Source organism: Tachypleus tridentatus, chromosome 6, assembly GCF_004210375.1.
Source record: "Tachypleus tridentatus isolate NWPU-2018 chromosome 6, ASM421037v1, whole genome shotgun sequence".
In the NCBI taxonomy this organism is placed as follows: domain Eukaryota; kingdom Metazoa; phylum Arthropoda; class Merostomata; order Xiphosura; family Limulidae; genus Tachypleus; species Tachypleus tridentatus.
In genome coordinates, this window is record NC_134830.1 from 41418471 (window position 1) to 41430148 (window position 11678).

The 11678-nt window shown below is 35.4% G+C and overlaps 1 protein-coding gene across 1 annotated transcript in view; it reads right to left on the reverse strand.

The window, feature by feature from the left end:
* The window catches only part of LOC143252323 (beta-1,3-galactosyltransferase 5-like), a 30479-nt gene extending 20617 nt beyond the window's left edge, over positions 1–9862 (reverse strand). The window contains exon 1 of the mRNA XM_076504286.1: positions 9715–9862. The gene's annotated coding sequence lies outside the window, so the exon portion shown is untranslated. The remainder of the gene's footprint in view (positions 1–9714) is intronic.
* Positions 9863–11678: the final 1816 nt, after the last annotated feature.

The following is an 11678-nucleotide window of genomic DNA, read 5'->3' on the forward strand; positions in this document are numbered from 1 at the left end:
AGACTGACTGAAGCACAACGTAACAACGTCATTGGTCGCTTGGAAGCAGGCGAATCTCGATCAGATGTTCCCAAAGCTGTGAATGTCCATCAAAGTACCATCACAAGGCTATGGAATCGTCACCAACAACATGGATCAACTCGTGACCGTCCACGATCTGGCAGACCTCGTGTGACCACGCCCGCACAATATCGCTACATTCGGTTACATCACCTTCGGGATAGGACCACCACTGCGACGTCTACTGCCTCAACCATACCAAGGCTGCGTAGGATTTCCGATCAGACCGTACGCAACCGTCTACGAGATTCTTAGGCCCCATGTGCAACCCATCATGGTGAACGTCAATGACGTTTTTCAACATGACAATGCCCGTCCTCACACAGCCCGACTCACCACTGTCTTCTTGAGACACCACAACATCAACGTTCTTCCCTGGCCCTCCAGATCACCAGATTTAAACCCCATCGAACATCTTTGGGACGAGTTGGACCGACGTCTGCGACGGCGACAACTTCAACCGCGGACTCTACCTCAGCTTGCAGCAGCTTTGCAGGCTGAGTGGAACAACCATTCCACAGGATGTTATTCGTCATCTCATCGCTTCCATGGGCAGGAGATGCCAAGCAGTTATTGATGCTCACGGGGGGCATACTTGTTATTGACGTTGAGTGACGTTAAACTTCAACTAGTGAGCGTGGACTTCGCCTTTGCAGACTTTGGATGTTCAGCAGTGAATGTGCAAAGTTTCACACATGTCATACAGAACTACCCGGAATAAACTTGTTAACAATTTGTCTCAAATTTTGCCTTTTGCGTTTCTTTTTTTGAAGAGTATATTTAGTGAAAATAGTTGTTCCTTCACAGGATTTTCTAAGACGGTATGTTATGATATTTACATACAAGATCAAAGCGGATTGTTTTAGCTTAAAGCTTTATAAACCTTGTCCTCTGAGGAGAATCAAACCCAAGTCCGTAAGACTGCCGCTGGCTCACCTGGGGAGAAGATTAAGTTTCAAATATACTCAAGAGAGTAAGTTCAGTTGATTGTTTTGTTTTTGATTGTTTTTTAAATTTCACACAAAGCTACTCGAGGGACATCCATGCCAGCCGTCTCTAATTTAGCATTTTACTTCTCCAACGGTTACAGAATCAGCAGTTAACAGTTAAAAGAGCAACAACATTGGTTTGAATATTGAAGTAAATAACCTAATAATTTCAGAATTGGCGTATAAGTAAATGTTGAACACGTATGTATATAAATAATCACAAACATTTTATGAAAAAATAAGACAAAATGACTACGTAGAAGAACTAGTACAATTAAGTGAATGTATTGTAAACTAAAAATATTCCACTTAAGACGCACATTCTCTTCGTACCTTTTATTACAAACTGCATAATTATGTTAAAAAATGAATATTTTTTTCGTGTAGTAGCTACAGATCAATTTTTTTTTTTATTTTTGTGAATGACGTATTTCATTTCTGTCTTAACTTCATAATTCACTCATAATTCTGTACTCGCGATTTTGTCAAATATTAACTGTTACGAAAGGAAATGAGCGAACGTTAAAATTAATGATGATTTAATCCAGAATTTATATTATTTGTTGGTAGAACGACTCAGTTCTAACAAATGAATACGCCCATCAAAGAGAGACCGGTAACTCAGTAAATATATGGTTTTAAAAACATAGTTTTAAACACATTTCAAACTCTCATCTCACCTCTGTAGAGGCTGTTAATATCCCTCTTGTTATGAACAATGCTGGTTGATGTGTGTTGTAAAGCTACTCGATGGGTATCTGAGCCATCTTTCCCTAATTTTGAAATGATTGACTTTATAGAAGAAAGTGGGTTAATAAACATTACCAACAACTAAACTACTCTTAACGAACAAGTATTTAGATTAACTGACGCATAGGCCCAGCATGGCCAGGTGGTTAGGGCCCTCGACTCGTAATCCGAGGGTAGTGGGGCGTTATAATGTTACGGTTAATCCCCCTATTCTTTGTTAAAAGAGTAGCCCAAGAGTTGGCGGTGGGTGGTGGTGACTAACTGCCTTCCCTCTAGTCTTACACTGATAAATTAGGGAGAGCTAGCCCAGATAGCCTCCGTGTAACTTTGCGCGCAGTTCAAAAACAAACAAAACTGACACACCATAACGTCCCCTTGGCTGAAACAACAAGCATTTACGGTGACAACTTTCGATCCCACAAACTGCGAGTTGAACCCATTAATCACCACCATGCCAGGTTACTAAAGTAAGATCAAGCCAAAGATAGAGCTATATCATTTAAACAATGTTTCCACTGTAATTTTGTACATATATTTTTATAATGTCATAATGTAACCCTGAATAACAAAACCAGTCTGGTTATTAAGGTTAGCACCTTAGAAGGTCGGAGACGCGATACCACTGACTCATCTCTGAGCATTCATCTATGGGCTTGTTATAATAGTGACAGTCAATCCCGTTATTCATTTGGAACAGCCATACAAAATTCTTGTGGTAGCAGGTGTCGCTTATTAGCTGTCTTTATTCGGAAGCGAATACGCTTAACTAAATACCAGAATTGGCTGCCACTCTTATAACGCAACTTACAATGCTTTCCTTTTTTGTTGAGTCCATTTTAAACATTTAAATAGAACGTAAATAGATTCCAATTATATTAAATATATATTGACTGGATTTTAAAATCGAAATCAAGTTTTTTTGGAGTGTGTTTATAGGAAGAGGCAGACAATGGAAAAGTAGAGGAGCTCTTTCCAGCACGAGTTTTCACGTTTCTAGTAATCTTTAAATTAACGTTTGTAGAATTGAAATTTAGAATGGAATTTGGATCTGTTCAATTTGGATAAAATAAGCAAATAAGTTAAGACTAAGATTTAAAGTGTAGTTAAGGTTAACACTGAGTGATAACAGAAAAAGCAATCGTGGATACGGAAGCTGTTACAAAGAGTAACACCGTATTGGCTTGAATTTAAAACGATTTTTTTAACAAAATTTATACATGCAACACGCATGTGAAGTCGACATTCGCAATCAAGACAGTTGCGAAATAGTACAAGTTCATATTTAATAGAACAGTATATAGTGGAGAAATAGTAATCACTATAGTTCTGAATTTACTTTGTGTGACTTCACAAAATTTAGTATTTTAGTAATTGAGAACATTATGTTATACACAAAATAATAAGTTTTTTAGTAAAGTATTAAAATTTTAATTTAAAGAAATTAAAAATTCATTTGATAATTTACTGCGCCACTCTGTGAGAAAGACGTATTTCATTGTAAGAAAAAAAATTTCGCTTAATTTTTTTACATTTCATTCTCATAACCTTTGGAACTTAAATGAAAACCAAACCATTTTTTTTGTAAGCATTTTGTATTTTATCCATAGGTTTCTCTACACAAGCAGGGCTTTTACAAACATTGTCTAAGTATAATTAAGAAATGGTTGTTAATAATAAAAAGTACACGTGTCGATTACTCAGCGACGATTTCGTTCTAACTCCATCTGTGAAAATCAAGAAATCTTTAACGAACTTATGGTGTGTATGGATACTATAGGTACAAGGTGGAATCTCATCTGAATGTATCGTTGAAGACTTTAGGAAATTGATAGGACTGATGGCGATATTTTGTAGAACGATGAAGTTTGTTTGTTTTGAATTTCACGCAAAGCTACTCAAGGGCTATCTGCGCTAGCTGTCCCTGATTTAGTAGTGTAAAACTGGAGGGAAGGCAGCTAGTCATCACCACCAACCATCAACTCTGGGGTTACTCTTTTACCAACGAATAGTGTGATTGATTGTAAAATTATAATGCCCTCACGGCTGAAAGGGCGAGCATGTTTGGTGTGACGGGGATTAGAACCCGCCAACCTCAGATTACAAGTCGAACACCTTAACTCACCTGGCCATGACGCGCTGAACGATGAAGAAAGCAGAGAAACAGACTAAGACAACAATGAAGACAAAAACGAGGACTTTTCTCCTGGGTGACATTTATGAGCAATATTTTGTCTCTTATCTAACGATTAGGTAGTAGGCACTGTATTTTAGATACTTTACTATTTTGACATTGACTTTACAACCATGGTTGGAACTGATACTTACTTTTAAAGATGTATAAACATTTTCTTGTGTGTAAGTTAGGTCACAAAGCGCGTAAAACCTTTCTGCGGGATTACCGTATTGTAACACCAACTGAATTAGATATTTGTATCGCTGCTAGACACTAACGGTGAGTCAAAAAGAAAACAAAAAAACTTATATTTTTTTACTCTTTGTTTTACTGAAATTCTGAAGTTGCCTCATCTATTTTACAGTACCGTTTTATTATCGATTAGGTCCACTGTACATTTTAGTTTTACATAAAAACAAATTCGCGTCCTTCAAAAGTAAGGTCGCATTTAATTCGAGGCCGCCTCAAATTCAAATCAATACAGTAATAGAGTGAGACAACAAGCGCAAGAACCAGGTGTTGACCTTAAGCTAGTGTTCAGAAGTGCAGATAACAGGTAATAAAGAACAACCACCTGCTCGTTTCTTCCTGCTTTAGGGCGTAACCCCTAAGGGCGTAACCCCTAAATCATACCCGCCATCGTCCGTTCAACTGTAAGTTCTCAGTCGCGTAACGGAACTTACCGCGAAAGTATGAAACAAACCGTCAACCGAAGCGCAGCCTACCGTGAGAGTACGAAACACTACCAGCAACAAGGTACCACCGGCTACTACAGAGCTACATACGTACATGCCAAAAAATACTTTGTGCCCATGGGTCTTTTATCTACAATTACAATTTTGATTTATTAATAGAAGTTGAAATCTGTGTGTTTAAAAGATAGTTAATTAATGGAATAAGTCAATGCAGTATATTATTTAATGTCTTGTTTACAAACAGAAACTAGCTGTAATAACCTAAGCTTAGTATACTCGATATTATGATACATTTCCTAACCTTTCACATTACTTTAATAACTGAAAGCTTGGAAAAAACAACAACAACTCATCTCATCCAAAATATGGTGGTTTTAAATATATAATTGTTCCCGGTGGATCAGTGGTAGTATTTATTGTTTAAAACGCTACAGTTCGAAGTTCTATCCCTCCTGCGGACATTTCTTATTGTATGGTTTTGCAATAAAAAATCCATATGTATCGTACATCTGATTTGTAGTGAGACAAAGCTTACGATTGAATTAATCGAGGTACTATCAAGTTCTTATAGTAATTGACGGGAAACATATATGTGTGTTTATTATAGTAAGCCACAGAGGGCTATCTGCTGAGTCCACCGAGGGGAATCGAACCCCTGATTTTAGCGTTGTAAATCCGTAGCCTTACCGCTATACTAGCGGTGGGCGAAAATATATATATATGCACGTAATGGATAAATTAAAAATTGTTTTAAGTTATGCTTAGTTCGTAGCCTACTTTTTGGCAGAAAGCACCGAACACTAGAATATTCATGCCTCCAAAAACTGGCACACAGCCTGTAAACGATGTTCGCTTGTAGTTTACGATGTATTAGCAGCTGACCTTCCCCCATTTTGTTATCAATATGTCCTAATACGGGTAATGATTAGAACTATAAAGTTATTTTTGTATTGCACAACCCGTATTGGGAAACTTGAATGATGTTTTATTGAACCAGGTTTTACGAGTAGGGCTGGAGCCCTGCGGTTTCTTCAGGATCTGTTTAGTTTCTTAGGTGGACTTTTAGTGTTTTAGAATCAGCATGTGTTTCTCGACAGCAGCTTCCATTTGTACTGTAACGTTCCGGAACACCTTTCCTATAGCATAAAATGTAACTTATTTTGTATTTTCGGCAACGGTCGATTAACTTGTCTATCTATATCTTGGCTATATTTGTTATTATGTGTGTTTAGTATAAATATACATACATAAACACGTGTGATTTTGTCCACAGTAAGTCAAAAGTACACTAAATTTTGGTATTTTCATCCACCCTTTCAAGTCTGTAAGTGAAATCTGGAAGATACTTTTTCCCTGTTTTATGAAAGATTAGCAGTTTTAGGGTAATTTAACGTCAATACTGCGATGGCTCCAAAGCTGTAATTTGTTCATTGAATGTCTTAGCAAAGATCGCAGTTAATACTTAAAAAAAACAAAAAACAAAAGCGCCTATGAGATTAACGCATAGAAGCTATTCACATGGGATGTACTGTGACTAAATAAACGACGTTCGTTTCATCTGAAATATGAAAAACAGACTAAAAGTAACTAAAAAGCAATTTAAAATATTATCTTAAAGTTATGATTGTGCAAATTAATAGCTATGTACTACAAGTATCGAAATATATAATTTTTTTATATATATACCAATTATTATGGAATTTTTTTGTATAATTTAAGAAATAGTATTTAATAGTCACTCATTCCGAATGTCTCAAACATCTTCCCCGACTGTCTGTGGTGAAGTGGTAGGAGCATTTCTACATGAGCTAGTTGTAAACAACTTGGAATATCCAAGATTGGGGCATTTTCACTATTCTGAGTACAGTGGCTCTAATTTATATTCGAGGGATCGAAAGCATTTCTTACATTTGGTTTTGTGCCGTTTGATAATTTTAAGTGAGAAAGTTCTATTTTTACACGTAATTCATACTTAGTTTGTGCAGCTTGACTGTAGTTTTGGAGAAGCTTGGATTAAACTCGGTAGTTGCCTTTTGTTTGTCAGCACTTTGATTAATCGAAAAAGTCCTGGGCGTGGCCTAGTTGTTAGTGTTTTTTTAAAAATGTGTTTTGTTTTGTATAGGTTCATAGTGTAATTCCTGCTCTTTCTAATATGTTGCCTTTAATACTGTTTTCAGATAAATAATGTTTTAACCTTTGTGCCCATGGTACATCTTCTGACATATAACTTGAGTAGCCTTGTTATCAACAAAAATAGAAACATAGAACTTATTATTTTATTTACATGTATATTTTTCTCTGGGCTAAATACAGATTTGTATTGTTTTATATATATTTTACTTCTTCCTTTTTTACCATTCGTATTTTTTCTCTGTATTCAATAAACACCTGTATCTTCTTTTACTTTTTTATTTCTTCATTTTTTGCCTACTCACAAGTACAGGTTCTGAACTGTTTTGCCTATCCCAGTGTCGGTACATTGCTTCTTCAGCGTTAAACTCTATAACATGATACGATGTGTACATGTAAAAAACTCACATTCGCTCAATTTTACGACGCTATTTTGTTTCACAATAATATGTGTTCTTTCATACAAGTTGTATAATGTAAATTAGAAAGCAGGGTTAGCTCAGTTTTTTTCATCTGTTTTCATGATTTTTTTCAATCGTTTGTTCTTATTGATGAGAAACCGTTTTGCGCCATGTTCATGTTTGTTCACAATTTGAAATGTGTAAGATGAAATTAATTCCTTAAAATTGGTATAAACGAACCTTATGAGCATATACTCACTAATACGTGGCCAATGTATCTTGTATGTTTAAACTTTATTTAGTTAAGAAAGGCACTTAGAATTGAACCTAAATTGCTAAATTCTATAGAATAAAATTATAAATAAATATGTTTTGTAAATTTGAAAGTAGAACTTTACGTGAACTGTTATTTTACAACTAAAATCACCATGTAACTAGCACCATTTTTATCCTAGTTATCTTCGCACACTTTGGATTTGTTAGTCGTACTTAATAATGTTAACTTTAATAAAATTCTTATTAAACAAAACTGTAATTTGTATAAACAAAAGTTATAAAGGGAATTTTTATTTTTAATCATCTTTTTTTTTCTAATAAAATTAAAATAGAGTGTTAAACGTGTGATAACATGTTAACTTCATGGTGTTTACCGTTACCAAGCATAAGGCTATACATTGAGCATTATATGCTCTTTTCAACACAGGTACCGAAACTTGATTTTTTGTGCATATAAGCCTGCTGGCATTGTTCTTCCAATTTTTGAGCATGGATTCGAACCTGACTCAACATCTCTGAAACCTAGTTCTCTACAACAGGGTCAACCCTTGCCCTAAAATATTATAAAAATAATATTATAGACATAAACTGGTGGTTTGTTTTTGAGCGTAGAAAGAAATATATACAATGAGAAGAAGCCATTATTCCTGGCGGGTGTCAGTTTTACTACAGAGTCATCCACCTGAATTATGAGAGCACAAAGATTATAACATTATATTAGTAATTAAAGCAAAGTTTAGTGACTACAAGGCAAATCGAAAGTCGATTGGTAGTTTTGTAACTGAAACGTTATGAATATCTTTTCAAAGCTATAACTACTGTATAATAGTGGAAAAATAAATTAAAAACTGAACAAGTAAGTTTTACAACGAAAATATTTTGTAATCATTTAATTGGAACTATAATTTGTTTGTTTGTTTGGACTTTTTTCTTAAAACTATACAAGGCCTAAAAAACATCTCAAGACGGCTGGTATGGGTATTAAAAGTTTTAAAAATAAAGTAGAGAACAACATTTCGACCTTCTAAGGTCATTCATTTTCAGGTTAAAAACGCTCTTTGTGAACCTGAAGATGACCTAAGAAGGTCTAAACGTTGTTCTGTACTTTATGTTTTAAAAGTTTTAATACCCATACCAGCCGTCTTGAGATACATTTTTACTTTTAATGGATTCCTCGTCATCACAAATTATACAAGGCCTATTTGGGCGTATCATTTTTTAATTTCTGATAGATTAGAGAGAAGGTAACTAGGTAACATCCAACTAAAAATCTTAGGGTTGTCCCTGTATGACCGTTTGTTTGTTTTGTTTTTTGAATTTTGCGCAAAGCTACTCGAGGGCTATCTGCGCTAGCCGTCCCTGATTTAGCAGTGTAAGGCTAGAGTGAAGGCAGCTAGTCATTACCACCCATCGTTAATTCTTGGGCCACTCTTTTTACCAACGAATAGTGGTATTGATCGTCACATTATAACGACCCTCACGACTGAAAGGGCGATCATAATTGGTGCGACCGGGATTCGAACCCGCGACCCTCAGATTACGAGTCGAACACCTTAACACACTTGGCCATGCCGGGCCCTGTATGGCCGAATAGTTGGTTTTCACCGTCTCTCTTGTAATTCACCCAAGATCTAAAATTGCGGAACGTGTTTTCGCGGTATCAAAACTCAAAATAGAGCCTTTGAATTCACAGTCCGCGTACAGTTACCCCTAAGATCAACTGAAAATCTCGAACCTTTTGTTTTTAGGCCGTGTGTTGTATTTTCAAGGTGTTCACAATTAAGAGAATCTTCTAGCTTTTGTGTATTTGAGAGGTCAAAAACCACGTTCGGTTTGCACGAGCTTTCTTATCGATCGCTAAAAACAAACACGTCGTAGTCGTTATTGACACTTAAAATTTTGAAGATAGCTAATATCTATCTTTAAAATCTAAGAGTGACTAAGAACGTGACGAGTACAAACAAGTTTCTAATTGTGCTTAATCGTGTTTTACTAATTTACCACATCTCTTTATATGGCTTGTCATAAAAAAAAAAAAAAAACTTACTAGAAAATGCAGAAAAAAATCGAAATCAAAACCGCGTATAATTTCCAGTAACTCGTGTAAAATCAGACCAAACTAAAACATGGAAAACTGAAACAGGAGTCATTTAAAAAAAATAAATTCAGAATGGTAAATCACGACAAATTAAAAATCATGTTTTCCTTTCTATATCCACAAATAATCTAATTACACTCACCTTAACGTCCAATACAATAGGAAGTTTGTTGATTTATAACTTAAGGATTTGTGGTTCAGTGTATACGTATAATAGAACAATGGTTCAGGAAAAGAGACTACTGTGAGAGTTCTACATCACTCCACTCAGAAACATAAACAGGTGAACAAACTGATTGGTGAAGAGTAGAGAACTTGTCAAATCAAGAGCTACGGCTCATTTTAAAAAGCCTCCTGATTGGTTGGTTAGTTGTAACTCCTTAAAAAAATGGAATGGGGGCGATTTTTTAGGTCATGAAATCAGACCGTCGTAGGTGCGTCGGTTCTGATGATAGTCAGGTGTTTAAAACGTGATTTGGTACAAAGATATTTTGATAAATATAAGTACAAGTTAAACGTTTAACAAATCGATGTATAGAGACGTCACACAGAGAGTTTTATATATATAATAAATAGACCGATAGATTAGCATAGAAATAGCCAAAAAAGGTGAAAAAATATTAGAAAAATAAAACGTTAGGTTAAAATAGGACGGATAAATTGGTAGTTATCAAACAGTTGACTAAAAAACTGGAGTTAGAAGAGATAATTATCCATGTTTTCCACACTTAACTTGCGACACACACATTACAAGTTTCGGAGGGAGTATATTTGTAGCTAAAGTAATAGGAAACATTGAAATCTCTTCAGATTCAAGACATGTTACCCGAACTTCTAATCAAGACATGTTATACAAACTTCTAATGATGTATTTAATAACAGAAAAGTTTTAGTTCTGTCTTTAAATGAACTGCTGGTGCTACCTTGTAAAGTAAAATTATCAAAGAAACAGAGGGTATCCAGGTGGCGCCCTTAGACTCGCGTGTTGTCAGTAATAGACGTAGAATTCGTTCATCACTTGATGGTTATCTGCCTGTCAACCAAGTATAAACATGAACTATCCTTACGTTAGCACGACACAGGTGTTCTTCTGTGAGGAATTATACATTATTGGCATAGCAACTGATTTATCTGTAAGCTAGGGAGTGATTTTATATCCATGTATTAACCCTAATGTGTAAAATATGAGCGAGTGTATTAATATGTAGGCTAATAGGCATGGATAAGAACACACGTGTCTTCAATTTAGTAGTTAAACACCCACACATGCACACAAGTACATATATGGATGTACTTATGGAATTAAATACACTGACAAACTACACATGAGTGTTTTCAAACCAGTAATTAAAAAGCACATACACATATATCCGCGTGGATGTTCCTATACTGTTAAGTACACTAATAAAAGAACACGCGTGAATGACCCAAAACTTGAGCACCTAGAAATACACATGAATATTCTTACACTAGTAAATAGACGTGAGTTTCTTCACAATGTTAGTACACGCTGTTGTTGTTGTACCACAAACTATATGCTCCCGTTCCGACACTAGTATAAACGCATTGTGGATTTATTCTGTTGTCTCTATACACACCTGATACGATAAATAGTCCATTAATAGCTTGCAATAATAATCAGATCAATCAGTGTACGTTAAACGAAAGAAGCATACCACATACTTTATTATATGAAATGAGGTCACAGGAGGGGGAAAACAGTTTCACAGCCTGCAGAGGGCGTTTCCACGAGAGAGAAATAGAAAAATTTAATGTGGTAAAAGTTAGGATTTAAATCATTAGGCGGTGTTGTGATGTAAAAAGACACGTGACAGGGGTAAAATAAACAACGACAAATCGAAAGTTAGTTGGGTATTAATGACGTACTGTGTAAACTCACCATCAACGAATATTGTGAATAATACTTTTTTATTATATTATTAAAGTAATACCTCTGTTTAAGTGCCAACAGCCACCCCCTTCTCACACGGAAAATAGCTTATTATTTTTCACGCGTTTCTCATGAAATGATTTAAACGGCTCTGACACAAGTATTTCAAAACTGACTCAAAACTAGGCTTCACTGATAAAGCTGTAAAGAATGAA